This window comes from Perognathus longimembris, chromosome 3 (assembly GCF_023159225.1).
Source record: "Perognathus longimembris pacificus isolate PPM17 chromosome 3, ASM2315922v1, whole genome shotgun sequence".
NCBI classification, from domain to species: Eukaryota; Metazoa; Chordata; class Mammalia; order Rodentia; family Heteromyidae; genus Perognathus; species Perognathus longimembris.
This window is the reverse complement of record NC_063163.1, coordinates 9,563,324-9,582,071: the sequence shown is the minus strand read 5'-3', so window position 1 is coordinate 9,582,071 and position 18,748 is coordinate 9,563,324.

Sequence of the window (18,748 nt, the reverse complement as noted above, 5' to 3'; positions counted from 1 at the left end):
TGTCCCTTGCTGTAAGGTGGGTCTCTTGTAGAGAACAGATGGCAACTGTTTGTTTGTGGATCCATTCTGCCAGTCTGCTCCTCTTTATCAGAGAGTTTATACTGTTTATATTCAAAGACATCAAGGATAAGAGTGTTTTTTCTCCTTCCATTTTCTTGTTGGGCTGTTTTTCCTCTTTTTTTTTTTTCCTTGTCTTTAGTGAGCTTCTCTTTCTGTTGGGCTCTGGCTATTGTAGTTTCTTTCTGTTTCTGTCTGTGTGTCCTGTTCGATTTCTGTTGGGTGGGATTCCCCACTTAGAATTCGCTGTAGGGCTGGTTTGTTTTATTCACATATTCCTTTAGATCCTCTTTGCTATGGAAAGATCTGGTTTTCTCCTCGAATGTGAACTCCAACTTTGCTAGATATTTTATTTAGGTTGGCAGTTGTTGGCCTGTAGAACTTGGATGGTGATTTTACACTCTCTTCACGTGTGGTAGGTTTGTGTGGAGAGGTCTGCTGTTATTCGGATCCTCTTCCCATTGTAGTAAATTTCTTTCTTCACTTTGGCTGCATTCAAAATTTGCTCTTTATTCTTGAGATCTGAAGTCTTGAATATTATGTGCCTTGGCATGGCTTTTCTGAGGTCTGGCCTGCCAGGTGTCCTATAGGCTTCGGTTACCTGGATGGGGTCCCTTGTGAAATTGGGGAAGTTTTATGCAATAACTTTATTGAAGATATGTTGAAGCTCTCTGCTCTGGTATTCAGCTCCTTCTTCTATTCCAGTTATGCGCAGATTATATCTCTTGTCTTTGTCCACTAGCTCCTGGATTAGTCTGCCCTGAAGCTTCACCGTTTCTTGGAGTGTGGTGATTTTCTGGTTCTTATCAGCTGCATCATCGTCCAAGAGAGAGATTCTGGATTCCATGCGGTCAGTTCTTTGTGCTGTGGATTCAATTGCGGAGTTTATGGATGTCAGAGAGCTATTTATGGTTGCCAGAACAGCTCTGATCGTGGAAGTTTCTTCCTTTAAAGAGTTGTATTTTAAATCTATTTTTTCATGCATTTCACTTCTCAGGATGTTAAGATCTTCTTTAAAGGAGGTTTGCATTGTATCCATTTTTGCTTCCATTTCTTTCTTGGCTTCCTGGATGTCCTTCAAGACTTCCACTGTAAGCTCCTGGAATTGTTTTCTGATTTCGTTTCTGAAGCTTTCCATCATTTCTGCTAACATGGCCTCAGTTGTATTTTTATTCTCCATCCCCTCTTCAGTCGTGCTGCTTTTTGGAGCTGGCGAGTTGGCTTGCCCTTTGATGAACTGTGTTATATTTCTTTGTGATTTGCGCATCTGGAGATCTGTGGGTAGCTTCCCTGGTTTGGTTTTGTGCTGGTTCCCGCTGGTCCGTCAGTGGGAGCCTTGTGCCCTGGTGTCCTGGCTCTGGGTTTGGGTTTGGCTGTTGCACCTTGCTTCCTAATGGGTGAGCGTGACCTTCTCGGTTGTTGCTGAGGTGGTCACCCTCCCTGCACTTGGGGGCCGGTAGGTTCTGTGTCTTTCTCTGTGGGACAGTGTCCTGCCACTGTGCTGTGCTGACCCTAGCGTGCCCCTGTTTGGGGTTTGCTGGTCACTGATTCAGCGTGGCATGGAGGCTTTTCTCTTCTTTGGTTCTTTTTTCCACTCTGTATCTTGGTCAGAGGAGCTCACCTCTCAGGCGGTTCGCCTTCCTGTGTGGACCACTCTGGGGCTGGTGTTGTTGAGGGGCAGTCCACCCACTTGTGCGAAATGCGCCAAACTAAGTGGGCATGGGCCGATGGAGAGCTCTGCCCTCCTGTGTAGGCGCGCCTACCAGAGCGGGCGCTGCTGCTGTGGCCCCGCCCACATGAGTGGGATACGCCTACCAGAGAGAGCCCTGGGTTGTTGGGGTGTGCTTGCGCCCTCCCGCGAGTCCGCTGTGGGGGGCGGTATGTGTGGGCCCCAGTGGGATCAAGTTCCGCAAGGCCCAGGCGCCTCGGGTGGGGCTTGCACTGCCTGCGGTCCCCGGGCCCCTGTTGGGAAGGGGGCGGGGCCGGTGCAGCCGATTCCGGCTCCTCGGCTGCCTTGGCGCTGCTCCGCCCTTCCCCTGTTAGCTCCTGTGTCTTCCCAGGGCCTGATGGGAGCTTGCCGCCTGATTTGGGAGTTCTTTGTTCCCTCGGGGTGGGGAGGGGGAGGGAGGGAGATCTAGCTTCTTTGTAGGGTTTGGGTCTCTGATAGCTGGTCTCCCGTTGGGGGAGGGGGTAATGGGGGACTCACTGGTCCTGGATTGTGTGTGTGTCCCGCGCTGCTGTTGGTCCTTCGGGGATGGAATGCTGTGGTGTGGGGAAAGGTCGTGGTGGCGGCCCTGGCTCTCCCCTTCTGCGCCGCTCAGTTTCCCCACCGCTCACATGTGATCCCGGCCGTGTGTACCCGAACTTTCCGTTGCCGCCATTGCTATGTGTCTTGGTCTGCACTCTCCCTGGGTCCATGGAGTCCCGCTGTCTGGACTCTGCACTCCCGGTGTGGGTTTTCGGCAGCCTGTCTGCAGTTCGCCAGGTCCCCTTTCCCAACCTGGCCCTATTCGGGCCAGGGTTGGCTGGTGGGGGGAGGGTACCCCGTAGATTCTCCGGCTCTGTGCAGGTTTTCGGCTCTTCTTTTTTACTCCTTTGTGTTTTCCTGCGTTTCTCCACTGCTTCTGGCTGCTGGTTTTGCTGGGTTCTTGATGGGGTGTTGGGTGCTGGAGTTCCCACTATTCAGTTCCCAACTATACTGGAGTTCCCAACTATTCAGTTGGAGCAAGTCAGGGTGCCTCCCTACTGTGGTGGCGCCATCTTCCCATTCTGGGCATGTGGTTTTTGTTGGGGTTTTTTGGTCTGAAATTTGGTTCCTTCTATTCTGGGCTCTTTAAAGAAGTGAGTGGGTGAAGGACACAGGAGGGTGCAGGTAGAACCATTACTAGTTGTTCTGCGGACCACAGGCTCCCTATTTCATCTCTGTCCAAAGCTTGGGAGAATTTATAAATAGAAAGTTTGCAAACACTGCTGTGTGCTTTGACCCCTATTGTTCTTTTGTGAACACATCCTTGTGACTGATCTGCCTCGTGGAGCTGAGAACCACCTCCGCCCCCTCCACGCACAGCTGAGAGAGAACCCTTGTCACACGCAGAGAATCTTTAGCCAAGGAAGCCACTGGAGCCCCTGCCTTCTTTTCTCTGCTTTGTGAAAAGAATAATCAAAAGCTGCTTTTGTCATAATTAAGGTTCTTCAAAATGCCAACATTTGTTTTGAGTACTTCCTCCCACGCCCCTCCCCAACATGGCCCTGCTGTACAGTGAGAACCAGAAGTGCCTTCCCAACGACTTTCTAAAGATGGCGACTCTCAGTCAGCCCCTGCTTAGGCCTGTGTGAGGCCTTCTAAAGAGGCATTTCAGAGCTGAAAAGATCGCATGGATGAAGTATTTTTAGAGCTATGGTGGGGGTTTTTTCCCCTCTCTCTCTCTCTGTTTAAAGAACAGGAAGAACAAATTTAAGTGTTGTAGGAGGGAAATCTGGACATAAATTTATCTCCTCTTCAAGCATTCTTCCCAGGGCTCCTTGTATTACTTCCTGAAATATTTATATGAGCAAATACTTTGACTTATCATAAAGAAAGTCTGGAATAACATAGTCAAACAAACTCATCTCTAAAAGAAGATAAAAACTCCCAGTGGATACCGAGGTTGCCAGCTGCCGCTCAGCAGTTTAGATCTGTTAACAGCAGTCAGTAAATATTAGTGAAAGCAGTTTGTTCTCTGGCTTCAATACCTGAGACAACGCACCACCAAGAAAACAATTCTCTAAAGAGCAACTCATGACACTTGCATTTGGGGAAGACTAAAAGTAACTCTTCCACATTCTTCCCAAAGTAGAGGCGGAGTTTAAAGACTCCCAGAAATCTAATTTCCCTTGTCTACACTTTTCTAGGCCCTCACTTTTTTTTTATTAAAAAAATTATTATTCTGTAAAACAAAAGTTTAAATTCAAAATGTCAATTTGTGAGGATAGTGCATCCAAATCAATGTCACTCCTTTCATCATCATCCAACTCTCCCAACTCCACCAATCCCCTCAGTTTACCTTGTTCTTTTTTCACATATGTGTATCATATATTAAGACTATAGCTATTCATGCTTTTCTTTCCATTCATTTAACCCCCACTCCAGATCTCATCCCTCCATACAACACGAATTCCAGCTTCTTGGTATTCATTTTCATGTTCAAAGGAGTTACATTACTGGAATCCTCCCCTGCCAGTACCAGACTTCAGTAGACATGTTCACGTATATATGCATATGAACCTGCATAAGTAGAACCTTACTTCTCAAATCATTTGACATAACTTACCTGAAATTATTATTTTTTAATCTTGTATTTTTCTTTCCTTTTATCATTTCACTTGTTATCTACACAAAATATATTAGTTTTTAATTGAAAAACAATAGCTGTCTCTACCTTGTCTCACAGAATGTAAGGTCTGTGGGAAAGTAACTTTCATCTTTATTTCTGACACTCAACACATGGCAAAAAAAAATCCAATAAATATTTACCAAATATATTTTCAGATCACCCCCCCCCATGAGGAATAATGCAATTAATACAGAAGTGTTTCCAGGGCTCTCACACTGTGAATGATAAATTCTGAAGGTATTACATGCATTCTTTTATTCAATGCTCACAAAATTCTACAAGATGGAGATGGCTAATATTACAACTTTCCCTGATGAGAAGATGAAGAAATTGAGAAATGCAAGTGTGCCATAGACCAGACACTCCAACCCCATAATCATTTCAACTGTCACCCCCTATAACCTGTCCAAGGATACAACCAAGAAAATTAATCAATATTACCCAAAAAAAACAGTGGACTATGTCTCAAAACACCCCAGTTACTCTTGCTTAATTGACTGGTCATATCTGTACAGCCAGCCCCAGGCTCTCCACAGTTCCAAAATACAAGAGTTTCCATTTCCATTGTTAGTTAACTAATGCTAGTTCCCCTAATTACTTTGCTTAAATTTTAATTTGCATGATACTACTCAAGAGACCAGAGATTAAAATGATAGTAATTTGAGACCAGCATGGGCCAACAATTTACCAAGGCCCCCATTTCAACCAACAAGCTACGCATCACAGTACATGTAATCCCAACTACATGGGAGGTATAGATAGAAAGATCTCACTTCCAGACAAACCTTGACAGAAAGTGTAAGAACCTATATGAAACATAAGAAAAGTAAAATATGCGAGGGGCGTGGCTCAAGTGGTAGAATGTCTACCCAGCAAGCATAACACACTAGTCAAACTCTACCACCACTAAGATAGATAGACAGATAGATAGATATAGATAGATAGATAGATAGATAGATAGATAGATAGATAGATAGATAGACAGATAGATATTTCAGTTACCATGGTATAGTATCTACAAATAATAACAAAGTACAGATTTGCTGCACACACTTCATTCCATAAGCCACAAGTAAATGTACTTCCATGATCAGTCATCAACGTAATCACATTCTTCACAGTACACTGGTGACCAATCATTGTGCCTCTTCTTTCTCTCTGGCAAAGACAATAGAGACTCTAATTGTGTTGACTCCTTGTATCCCCGTGATAATATCACATGACATTTTACTGGAATTAGTAAACAAGCAGGGTATTCACCCACCAAACTGTTCAACCCAGAAATGAAAAACAGCAGCATTGGATGGGAAATTCAAGGAAACATAAATGGAGTTAAAGAGGCAATGGCTAGGCAGGAAGGAGGTGCAAGTGCTGTCATTTGAGAGACACAAAATGCAGCCAGAGAAACTGAGTGGTGATCTACTCACCAAAAGAAAGAGGAAAATGGTCACAAAGTAAAGGCTCAGATGAGTTGTCCTAGAAGAAACAAAGCTGGCAGGAGAACTCCACACTAAATAACTTCTTGGGCACTTTCTCTTATTGCACCAGGAAGAAGGCACAAAGAATACAAGGCTAAAGGCTGTCCAGGCATAGAAAGGAGTATGCCAGTTGGACAAGGTATAAAATAGGGCTGCATGAATGTTATAAGTTCAATGATGAGAAGACAGTAATCGCTGTCTGAGTTATTCTTGACCATTTTTATGGTGGGAAGAATCTTTTTTAAAATGTTTCTAATGTCTTAAGTTATGATGCCCTAAACACAGTAGTTTTACAACTTTTATCATTTTCACATATATTTACAACGGACGGCAAGAATATTTCATGTTTTCACAAAAAGTTTTGGAGGGCACAAAACAATAACAACTTCTGTTGATTATTAAAATCACCTTGCACATTCCCACCTCCAGCTAACAGGCAAGAAGAACTCTCATCTAAAAGTATTCCAGAAGCTAATGAACAAATAACCAATGTGTTTCAACTATGAAACTTACATTAATAATTCAAGTGCTGCTGCCTTTTTACCCCACACGTAGACGGAAAGATTTTGAGGCTCTTCAAAGAGTCACAAATCCTCCAGGGAAAAGATGAAACCATGAGAGCAGCAAGGTACAGGAAGAGAAAAGCTAGCATAGGATGAAGAGTCTGAAGCAAGCGTGGATTTGGAGCCCACAGTTCTGAGCACTCATCTGACAGCCAAGGCTTTGTCCTCAACTGTGAAGTGGAGATGGTAACCACTGCCTTCCTGGGCAGTTACGCACATGAGCAAACATTTGCAGGTGCTCGTATGCATATAACTAACCCTGTGGGCAGATAGTAGAGATTCAACACACTGTTGCTATCATGGAGGGGGGAGGGGGGAATACAGCTAGGATGAAAGAGGGAGAGAATCAAAACAGCACTGGCAAAAGTAAAAACCCAACCGTGATGAGAGAACCTTTTCCTCACTCAACCAAGGGCAGGATGTTACCATTTATCAAACACCTAGTAGTTATCAGGAACTTTGATGGACATAATCTCATCCAATCAGTGGGATGACACAGTAAGATGGCGCAGAGTGCACTTCCCAAGGAAGCTTGCTGATTACAATGACTGTGGCCTTCTTCCTGCAGGCCCCTGACAGCACTGGGAGACGAAACGAAAGACAAAACTCTTGTTCTCTCTCAGGGGCACCTTGAGTTTGCCAACAACAACAATAACAACAAAAATTAGATATGCCAGAAAGCATTTTCAAACTTAACAGTTTCTTCTTACATCCAATTGCTTCCCTGATCCTACATGCATGGGAAATATAACTTCAGCTTCTCCACTTCCCTTTTTTGTTTGAGTACAGTACGAAGAGAATCAAATTTTAATAACTACTATTATTATGTGTTTACATATAATGAGGCTGTTTCCATGTTCGCACAGATGGTCTGGAATAACTAAACATTAGTACAACCATTTCTCATAAAGGAGGAGCTCCTCTCCTGGTTTTTCTGGTCTCTATCAATAAAATACTGTGATTTTGATATCCCTTTTTGCAATAAGCTTTTTATCACGGTGGAAATTTGCTTTAGTTGCTAATCGCTCATGTTTCTTTCAGAGGGGGGTGAGAAAGGGAGATTTTTAATGGTGAGATCTTGAAGAAACACACTGGGTAGATCATCGGTTAGCTGAAATCTGCAACAGGGCTGAGTGAATGCCAAGGCAACTTGTAACGTGTCTTAGCCCCTGCTTACATCTGCAACTCATCCGTTGCCATCTCTACACATCCTCATTCCACCAACCTTGAGCTACAGTCCTGATGTATCTTGTTCCTGGTTGCCTTTGCACCTATAAACAATGGTAAGAGTCCAAGAGAAAGACATGGCCGTTCACAAAAGGTGGGACCAGTGTGAATGGAGAGTAAATCTAATTGGGAGAGAGATGAGGGAACAAGAATAACATATCCTCTTACCTTCTGCTCCCCATCTAAATCTGGAGCCACGACACATGAAAGCTCTTGATCTCTCTGCTCCCATTCCCTTCTGCCAAGCAGAGGAACTGTGAAAGTCAGATACCTTCTGCCTAGTATAGTTTGCTATTTTTACCATCCTGTGGCTCTATTGGTCTGATATACTTTCCTCCCCCTAAATTGCTTCCTTTCTTCTTACTCTTACTCTTACAATGTTGCCCTTCTCCTCTGTGTTGGACTAAGTGGTAAAGCTTGGTCCCACTATTTGGCTGCTGGGCCTTTGAGAGGTGGCTTGGTCATGAATGGAATGAATGTCTTTATGAGAGGAGACTGAAGATAGTGAACCCCTCAGCCATGGGGAGACAGTGAGAAAGGGGCCCATCCACAAGCAGGCAGTGGCTCTCACCAGACACACAATCTTCCAGTGCCTTCAGAACTACTAGGAGCCCATGTTGTTCATTCAGTCACTAGGCTGAAACATCAGCCCAAACTGATGAAGACTTTGACTTGTCCTTATAGAATTGAGCACTTCCACTACTTGTTCGAAAACACACACACACACACACACACACACACACAAACACACACACCAACAATGACTAAACAGAATTTTTTTGTTGTAACATCAAATAATTAAAACTGTATTATTTTGTCATTGAAATCAGACTTCTTGTTAGGAAAGAGTTATTTGGAATTCCAAAAGTATCTTGAAAAGCTGAAGCTAACGGAAATTAAGACCTCAAGGGCACAAGGAGCATAACACAGAGACAGGGTAAAGAACTAAGACCCGAACAGCAAATGGGTGAGGAAGAAATGGGGATAGGGGAGAGAGAGGGATCGTGAGAGGGCCTGAAGATTCACCTGGCCCAGAAAGGAAATTTCCAGAATCAGCTGACTCTTTTGAGAAGACAATTTCTAACATATAATATAATGTCCTCTCCCTGGTGGTCATGATAAAGTAAGCTGAGCTTTTGGGTACCAGTGCCCTGTACAACAGGATTGAGAAAAGGAGACATATTATTTTAAAAAAAAATGCCACAGTGGAGAAATTCTGGGGGGAAAAAAGTGGGTCACCAGAGATAAAGAAATTTAGAAAAAGTAATGGACAAAGAAATACTCTACCATCCTTCTCCGTCGCACATCCCTTGTCTACCGCCTCTGTATCCTCAGTGTGAACCATTTCCCAGTATCTCCCACCTGCCACAGCAAAGGGGAAGCCCTGGTCCCTCAAGCCTCCTCTGCATTAATTTTTTAAGACTACAGGCTTTTCACTGAGCTGAGGGAAAATCATACAAGTTATGTCTAGCTGAAGACATATCTGGTAATGTGAATTAAATTGAATATGCAAAAGAGAACAAATAATGGCCGTCATTTAGCACGCAGGTTGGAGAAAGGAAAAACAGTATTAAGAAAAGAATTCTCATGATACCAAACAGTGGCTTGTTCGAATTCCTTTGGTCATTTTATAACATCTGTTCTAACAATTATGATGTGTCTTGAGATTATTACCAAGGGCACATGCAATGTGCGAGACCGTTATGAAATTATGTTATAAAAACCAAACAAACCAGTTCCAGTGTTTGTGGATGTGAATGTGTTGATCTAAGCAAAAAATATCAACTGCCCATTCTCCCAACCCTGGCCATTTAAAGCTAGTTAGCAGAAGCTGTCAAGTAACAATTGATGTTGAGGGATTGGTCCAATCAATTGATTAAGGTGCAATTATTTGGAAGGAAAATATTGAGTTGTTTCTGTTTATCTGCCAGAGACCATTATCTGATTTTTGTTTAAGTAACTCGAGTCACAAGGAGTGAAGTGGAAGGTCAGGTTTTGGCTGGATCCACCATGTATGTAATACACAGTGGCAAAGGCGATTTGCAAACCAGAGAGTAATGCGTGGGGCCCAGGGAATTGCTCTGAGATGTGAAGTGAGCAGAGAGTGTGTGATAAACTCTTTCTTAGGTACATATTGAATGGGTGCACAGAATGCCAGCCTGAATTCATGCCCTGCCGCCAATGCTTGCTAATTGTGTGACCTTAGCCACAGCTGGTGCTCCCACTTAGTCATATGAAAAACTATGTGCATTTAACATGTATTGGCTTCTAAACTTTACATTTTTTTGGTGTGGTTACATGAACCAAAACGGATAATAGACATAAAGCCGAACATAGCAACACTCTATGAATGTAAGCTATGGGTTTGGCTAGAAGACATGACAAAGCATGGTGCCTATGGCCGCGGAGGACAACTGTCTAAAGCAGCAATTCTAAAACGTTTTGCTTCCCCAGAACCGCTTTACGCTCAGAAAGCCATACTCGGGGCTTTAAAGAGCTTTGATAAATGTGGACAAAGCCTATTCGAAATTAAAATAGAAAGTCTTAAAGATGTTTATTTGTAAGTGACAAACTATAATGCCATCACACATTGACACAAAGGATCCATAATTTATTTACCAGAACAGAACAGAAAATAATCTAGCAAATGCTTGCTTTTGGTTTTGTTCTAGTTTGATTTTCAACCCTCCTTAAGGTGGGGCTTCCTAGATGTCGGGTGGCTGCAATTCCTCCACTCCAATCTGATTTGCTATGTTGTCTTAGTTAAAATGGATAAAGAACATCTGACCACACAGAGGTGTGGACAGTGGGAAGCAGCTGTATTTTGAGAACCTTCTCAGATCATTTTGGACATCCTTCTTTGATAACACACCAAAGCCCAAAGGATTCCTTCTGAAGAAACGCAACGGTTTCTTACAAAATGAACTATGGATCTATCTTCCCTTCTTGCACATAAAAACTCATTCCATTATTTTCACTTAAATGTATCTTCACCCATCCTTATTTTATTTTGTAACCTCGGGCAGTGTGTGTGTGTGTGTGTGTGTGTGTGTGTGTGTGTGTGTGTGTGTGTGTGTGTGTATCCTGGGGCTTGTCCTCAGGGTCTGAGCAGTGTGTCTGAACTCTTATGCTCAAGGCTACGGCTCTACCACTTGAGCCACAGCTCCACTTCCAGCTCTTTGATGGTTAATTGGAGATAAATCACATGGACTTTCCTGCCTGAGCAAGCTTTGAACCATAATCCTCAGATCTCAGCCTGCTAAGTAGCTAGGATTACAGACCTGAGCCACCAGCACCCAGTTCAGGCGTTGGTCGTTTGGAACTGCTAATTTACAGACATATACAGAGTTTTCTAATGTTGACACATTTCATTATTCAACAGCCAATACAGTGATACTTGTTAACATTACTGCAGCTATCCTCTAAAATATCCTTTATGAATGAGGAGGCTGTTACCTCCTGGATGTGGATATAAGTTCTGCACAGTCTAATTTTCACCTGCAAGCTTGAACTGTATCATTGGAAACAAATATCATCAGTTGTGTCCATTGTTCCTTGAAATGACAAGTGGATTTTGATCATTTTCAGAAAACGTCTGAAGTCTGAATAACCATTTGTTTGTCAGTCATTCTTTCCAGGAAAAAGATATTCCAGGACACACACACACACACACACACACACACACACACACACACACGTTGTGTGTCCATCCCAGCAAGTTCTACCTGCAACCCGCTCAGTAGCACAGCTTTACAGAAAGCAGTTACAGATTTCAGAACACTGAACTGTTGACAAACAGTTGTCAAACGGTTGACAAACAGACATCAGCATAGGGTCATGCAAACAGATTCGATTTCCCAGACTTCCTGAAAACATTGTTAAGGACCCCAGAGACCTTCGGGTCACACTCAGAGAATCAGGATTTAAAGGATAATCTGATAATACATGATTAAAACCTCTCAGGCTGATCCACCGATAAACATAGTAAGCAAAAGGCCTGAATGCAGGCATTTGGAGGAGGGGTACAGCAATGAGAAAATAATGGGGTGCAAAAAGAGCTACTTGACTCCTCCAGTCAGAGCCTTCTAAATCAAGTTCTACCTCAAAAATGACTAATGGGAGGAGAATGTACTTTCAGAGAAAGACACAATACTATATGAGGCCAGTCTTGTTAAAGTTTCTGAACTTCTTAGTGAGAACAAGGATTCTATAATCATTTAGTGTGAAGAAAGGTCTAGAAAAGCTTCTGGAAGAGCTAGGAAGGTGGAAGATAGGATACAAGCCAGAAGTGTGGCATTGGTGACTCCACTCGAAATTCCTTCTAGATGACTAGAGTCTTCAAAATAACGGCCGATTCATATTAAAATACACAGCACCTCATCTTACGGACATCTGTCTCCCTGCAGTGAAGTGCTGCTGTCCCTTTTACTTCTCAATCCAAGGGGTAATGGATGTGGATAACAGAGCCAATGTCGACTGTATTACTGCCCTTCAATTGCACCAGTGTCGAAAGATTAGAACCATAGAAATACTAACGGAGTATATCTGGATTGAGAGAAACATCCTAACCAGTAGTTAAAAGTATGCACACTGAAATCAAATATTTCCATCTAACTACAATCAAATATGGCTACATGTGTGATTGTTGTATACTGGACACCCAGGTGGGCCTTGAACCCAGCACTCAGTCCATCGGGCTAAGAGTCTTTATTTAGCTGTGCACAGCGTCTGTTTGCAACCACCGGGATGGTGACAAACAGCACCGGGCCAAATAGCGCTGGGCTATTAAAGGTAAATATCACATGTATCACTCGCAGGTGGTCATGGGTAAGAATCATATTCACCACACGCAGGTGATAGTGCATGTGATAGCAAACACACATACAGAAGCAGAATTGGCAGTTAGTGATCACAAATAGCAATCACCATTACTGTTTCTTTAATTCTTGGTTCTGGGTGTAACTGGTTTTTACTGAGTACCCAGTTAACTTCTTTAAGACATGAAAATGGAGTAACTATTATGTTCTCTCCTTCCTTTCTTTTGCAAGGGTCAAGCAGCTCTAGCTCAAGCTGCTTTTGGCTCCTGTTATTCTGCATAAGTTTGCCCTTCCCTAGGCCCACTATCTTGTCTAAGCCTGCTGTTTCTAGGGACTCACAAAGGGGAGTTCCTTTTACTTGGTTTCCACAGGGATCATGGGCAAGTTTCTTTCTTATTATTAATTGCTATTGGTATTATCTTTAGTGTGTCGAGGGGTCTCAATTCAAGCTATCAGTTTATGAGTGCAACACATCTTGAGGAATGTCACCCCTGTCATCATCCCCGCCTCTCACCTGTGTCCTGTTTAATATTATGACTATATTCACCCACCCTTCTTCTCCCCATTCATCTGCTGGGCAAGTCCTGTAATCTCTTTTTACTCCCATTGATAAAATGGAATCACTGTAATAGTTTCTACTTCATGGAAACCACTGTTGTACGAATGAAATTAGTTTACCTGTGCAAAGTGCTTACAACTAAAGATCCCTAGGAGGTTGCTATTGGTCGGACCCTTGTGATCTCTACGTCCTATGAATGACAACTCTTCTAAGTGGATTCTGATTGGGAATGCTATCGCTATCTTACAGTGCAAGCTGAGCAAAGTGAAGAATTAAACACATGGGCTGCTTTCCTTGCAGGAGGAAACTTAGTCCTGCTTGCTGCCCCGGTAGGATTCCTCTGACACCTGAGAGAATTGAAGATAAGCACCCATGGAATTTCTCAAGCTACAACCTGTGCCTGTTGCTAGAGGTGAAGCTCTCATCCTGAAGCTTCCATTCACGCTGCATCTACACTCCTCTTCACCAAGACAAAAGGTAGCAGCCATTTCTGTGCTGAAATTCCTCACCGTATATGCCCCATTCAAATGAGTTATCTCCTTTGGCTCATTTTTTAGTCTTGTTTTTCCTTCTAATTTACCACAAGCTCCATTTAACCGAATAATTTTCTACTTTTCCTTGATAATTTTTCTCTTGATTTCTATTTGTCCTGCAGATGGGAAGCTAGTGACTGAGTTAAAATAAACAAGACTCTCTCTTGTCCTCTCCTCTTAGCCTACCCAGGGCGTTCTGCTTTACCTTTCGCCAGGCAGGTACAGCCGCAAGGTAGGCTATTTCTTTTTCTCTGTGCATCAATGCTTATTGGAGTTCACTTGTAGCTTACAGTGACTTGGATCATATGGAGATATTTTATACTTCTGCAAACACACAAGAAATGTTGGCCCAAAGAAATCACAACGTGACCTGGCAACTCATTTTTATCAAGAAGCAGGAACCCCAAATTCCTTTCTTTCCTTTTGGAGAGAGACACACACAGGCCCCGCAATAAATACCAGCACCAATAACCTTTGCATCCTTGCAAAGGAGAGCCAGAAGCCAGGCAGACCAGTAGCCAGGTCTCCTTACCTTATCTCCACAACTCCCTGGAGATAGGATTCAGAAGACAAAGGGCTTTCCTATTTCCCAATCACAGTCTCCACACACCACGCCCGGGCCATCTCCCTGTTCCCTATCCTCCTTGCATTCTCTCCTAAGTGAATCAAATTAGGGGGGAAATGTTGGTATCGTAAAGCACACTCTGCAGGAGTCCCTGGGCTGCTCTGTACGAAGTTCCTTCCTTTGTGGATGAAAATGGTTGGAAATAAACAGGCTGACAACTGACTTGTCCAATGGGCTGGATTAGGAATGGTTCCACATAGGCCTAACGTTTCGAAGGGGCCAGTTCACCCCCACAGTCCAGCTGGAGACTCACATGAGACAGGACAGAAGCAGGACAGCATTCCGGTCATTCCAGGCATTCCAGGCATTCCAGGCTTTCAGGTACTGGCTGATTTCTTTGAAACCATTTACTTCTAGGAAGGGTCTCTGCGCCCTCTCGTGGTGGCTTGTTCTCCTGCATTGGAGTGGATGCAAGGGATAAGAATTAGGGAGCCAATGTTGCCTAAGGGTGAGAAACGAGTGATTGCCAGGTGGTATTTGAAGCTTTCTGGGAAGCTATTAAGAATGAAGGGACATTTCCAGAATATAACTTTCACTATTTGCCCCACAAAGCCCAAAGCTCAAAGCCCAACTGGGTTTTTCCCACCTTGTCCAGGCGTGTTACCCAGCACTGTGGTGTTTGAAGTTCTGCTTCCTTAGGCTACATATTATAGTTCAGTTCACCAATGGGTGCTTTCCATTTAGAAACTCACAGAGAAGAGCCTGTTTTGTCCTCCCATAATGGCTCCTGGAGAAAAGTTTGGCAGGGCAGTTCTGGGAAGTAAAATTGCATCTGATGGGTGAAGGTTGTCCACCTGGGAAGAAGGGGTTACAGGACCGTTGGTGAATCTCTTCTTCCTGGTTTCAAGTGTAGGAGGAGATACCTTTGAAATCTGTTAGGGCTCAACCTTTCCAAAAAAAAAAAAAAAAGCCAAGGATCTGAGAACTCCATTCAGAGGGGGAACTGCTGGGCAGCCTGGTAGGAGATAGACATATCTGGACAAAGCTGCCAGGGTCTCCTTGTGCCTTCTGTACATTTTGATTCCTAGCAATCATTGCAAGTGACTTTAGCTCTCCAGTGCAGGGGCCATGTGATCAAAACCAGCTTTCCCACAATCCTTACATCTTATTTTCAAACTATTACTATATGTATACAGTGAACTACACCACAGAGGTCTGGTTTAAAAAAGAATAAGAAAACAGGGCATGCAGTATAATAGCTTGTGCCTATAATCCCAGCTACTCGACAATCTATGATCATAAGGGCTGCAATTCCAGGCCAACTATAACAAAGAGAACCAAACCCCTCCTCCATGGAAGAAGCATGGTGACAACAGCCTATTATTCCATTTGCAACTGGAAGTATAAAATAGATTAAATACAGCCCCATTCCCAGGAAGGAAGCAAGACCCTCTCTCACAAATAAAACAGGGGCTGGTGGCTCATGCCGGTAATCCTCGCTATTCAAAAAGCTGATGTCCAAGGATTTCAGTTTGAAGCCAGCCCCGGCAGACAAATCTGAGAAACCAGCAAAACCCCAGAAGTGAAGATGTAGATCAAGTAGCTCCACAAAAACAAAAGGCTCTGGGTTCAAGCCTCAGTACCTGCACCAAAAAAAGTACTGGGGATGTGGTTCAGCAGTGGAGCTCCTTTCTAGCAAGCACAGGCCCTGAGTTCAAACCCCAGTCCCTTTATGTGTGGTATGAATGCCCTACTGAGAGAGATTTGAGAGATGGCCCAGGAAGGAGATGGCTGTTTGGTAAGCTAGGAAGTGATCCCGCATGGAACTTGACAGTGTGCACAGGCTCATGACAGCTTCCGGTCCCCCAGTCCTAACTGTTTCTCAGCCACCCCATGTGTAGTAGTTCCTTATAATAATCTGAACTAAGACACCTGCCAATCAGGACCATCTCCAGTGACCATCACTTAGTAAAGAATTTCTACTGTGTTCCACACTGCATTTGGACATTTATTTTGTTTCCTCAGCTAGGAACATTGATACCTTGAAGTATTCTAAATTCACAATTTAAAAAAAAGAATGTATTATTGACACAGAGAATGAGTGATGGAGAGCAAGAAAAAGAGAAATTGGGAAATCTGAAGAGCTCTATGACATGGTAGTATGAAATACTGCAGACCTGGAGTCTAGTAGAAGTGTAGTTTTGCAATAAATAATTGGAAAGTGCTAGAATGTTAGTGTGTGTTGGTGTCCTCTCAGTACTTCTATCTACATGTAAAAAGGAGGATGATGCCAAGTGAGAAGTGGTTGTCTTGGGAACGGAAATGGAAAGGAAAGGAGTCCAGAAATGGAGAAATTCAAGGATTAGCAACACCATTTCTATATCCTTTACAGGACTCACAAGTTAGAATAAAATACTACTTAGAGCAGCAAAGGCCCATTAAGAATTCTCAGTTGCAAAGAAGGATTAGCCCCTGTGGCAGAGATCAAATGAAGGGATTGATCTTCTCCAACTTGGGATATTTTATGAAATGGCCTCGAGGTACCTGCCTTACATTGATGGAGAGGCAACAGAGATGTAAAGAGCAGAAACCAAAGGTATGAATCAGATAAGCATTACATATGGGAAAAAAGGAACGCCATTATTCACACACAGGATTTACTGGAAGCAAAGGCATGAGAAAGCTACTAAGTTTCTGAGAGAAGTCATTACCCAATGAACTGCACTTTTAAAACCCCAGGACTGTGTGTGTGTGTGTGTGTGTATGTGTGTGTGTATCACATATATATGCATGTACTATATAATACTATGGATATAATATATGTATACATAATATGTGATATATGTATATATTATGTCTGTGGTATATAAATGATAGTATAAGCTATTGTATATGATATAGGTATATATTATATGTGATGTAATCTATATGATATATATCATATGTATGATTTATGTGTGTATAATACACATTGTATATATGTGTGTAATATATACATACATATGTATACACATATGTAGTATATGATAGAGATATATATATGATATAGATAGCTAGAAAGAGCTAGACATTATATATCAGAGCCCTCTGTCTTCAACCTCAACCTAGCAGGATGATGGTGAAGTCATACCCTCCTCAAGCAGTGACTACTTCCCCAAGCTCATTTCAGATGCAACCTTAGGAAGTGGTTCTCTCATTGTCATCTCCAAACCCATTAACTTGTTAGAAGTGTAAACCACCCGGCTCATTGAATTAGAAATCCTATAGGTACAGCCCAGCAATCTGTTGAAACAAGTGCTGTAGGGAATTCCTTAGAAGAGAAAGAATAAAGAAGTGCCTCCTGCAAAACTGTAAACAGTGGGACGGAAGTTTCTCCTGGAGGAAAACAAAAATTGAATCCCCTCAATGAACTTCCCGCACAGACAAGGAAGAGGGTCATGGAAAGAACTACATGGTAGGACTTGGAAATACTCTGACTCTGTGCTTCACTTTCTTTTAGGTGAAGATTTTATACTGCCTTTCCTTTCCATATTGACATGGGAGATGGAAGCCAAAAAACTTAACTTTTAGCTTCCAAACAGCCAAGTAACGCAAATCTACAGATGGACCTGATACCACGTGGAGAGCAGTGGCTCCTCAATGGAATGGGACGAAGGTGGTTACAAAGAAGACGGCTGTGACGTAGTCTCCGGTGTTTTCCATGGCCGAGGAGCCATGAGGTGAACAGAACTGAATGTGTGAATTGCATGTGGACAAAAGCTACCTTTCACCATGAAAATCTCAAGAATTCTTAGAAATGAATAAGAAACTTTTGTTATGTTGAGACACCAAGTTTTGAAGGTGTGCATTAGTGCATGTGTGTTTCTGTGTATGTCTGGGAGTACTTGTATGTGTGTGTTTCTGTGTTGGGACTAAGGCTTGAACTTAGGGGTTACTTGGGTTTTTCACTCATAACTAGTAAGCTGCCACTTGACCTCTGCCTCCAGCATACCATTTTGCTGATTGATTGGAAATGGAATCTCATAGACCTTTCTGCCCAGGTTTGCATCGGATGTCAGTCTTCTAGGTCTCAACTTCCTGAGTAGCTAGGATTACAGGCATGAGCTACTGAACCCAGCTCAAAGTTTACATTTTTAATAATAGTGTAACACCAAGATGTTTTCTAAAGTGTTAACCAACTTAGGTTATTGATCTTCATAGAACTAATTTTTGTGAAAGGTAGGAGATGGAAGTCTATATCTGCACAAGCAGAGTCAGCTTTCCCAACATTATTTCTTGTTTAATCACTTTTTCACACACATCTGCAGTGACTTCTCTGTTGTAAGATGAATCTCCAAATATATGAGAATCTGCTTTTGGGCTTTCAATTAGTTCCATTTTATTCTTCTATTCTAGTACGTACCATTCTATCATTTCATTTTCCCTTATCTGCACCAATGCTATTGTAATGAAGTCTGCTTTATAGTAAAGCATTGTCATCTACACCTATGCCCCTTCTCCACACATCCCTTGGCTGTTTCTCTGTTTTGCCAAACAATATTTCCTTTTTGACCTTCCACCTTACTCATCACTACTT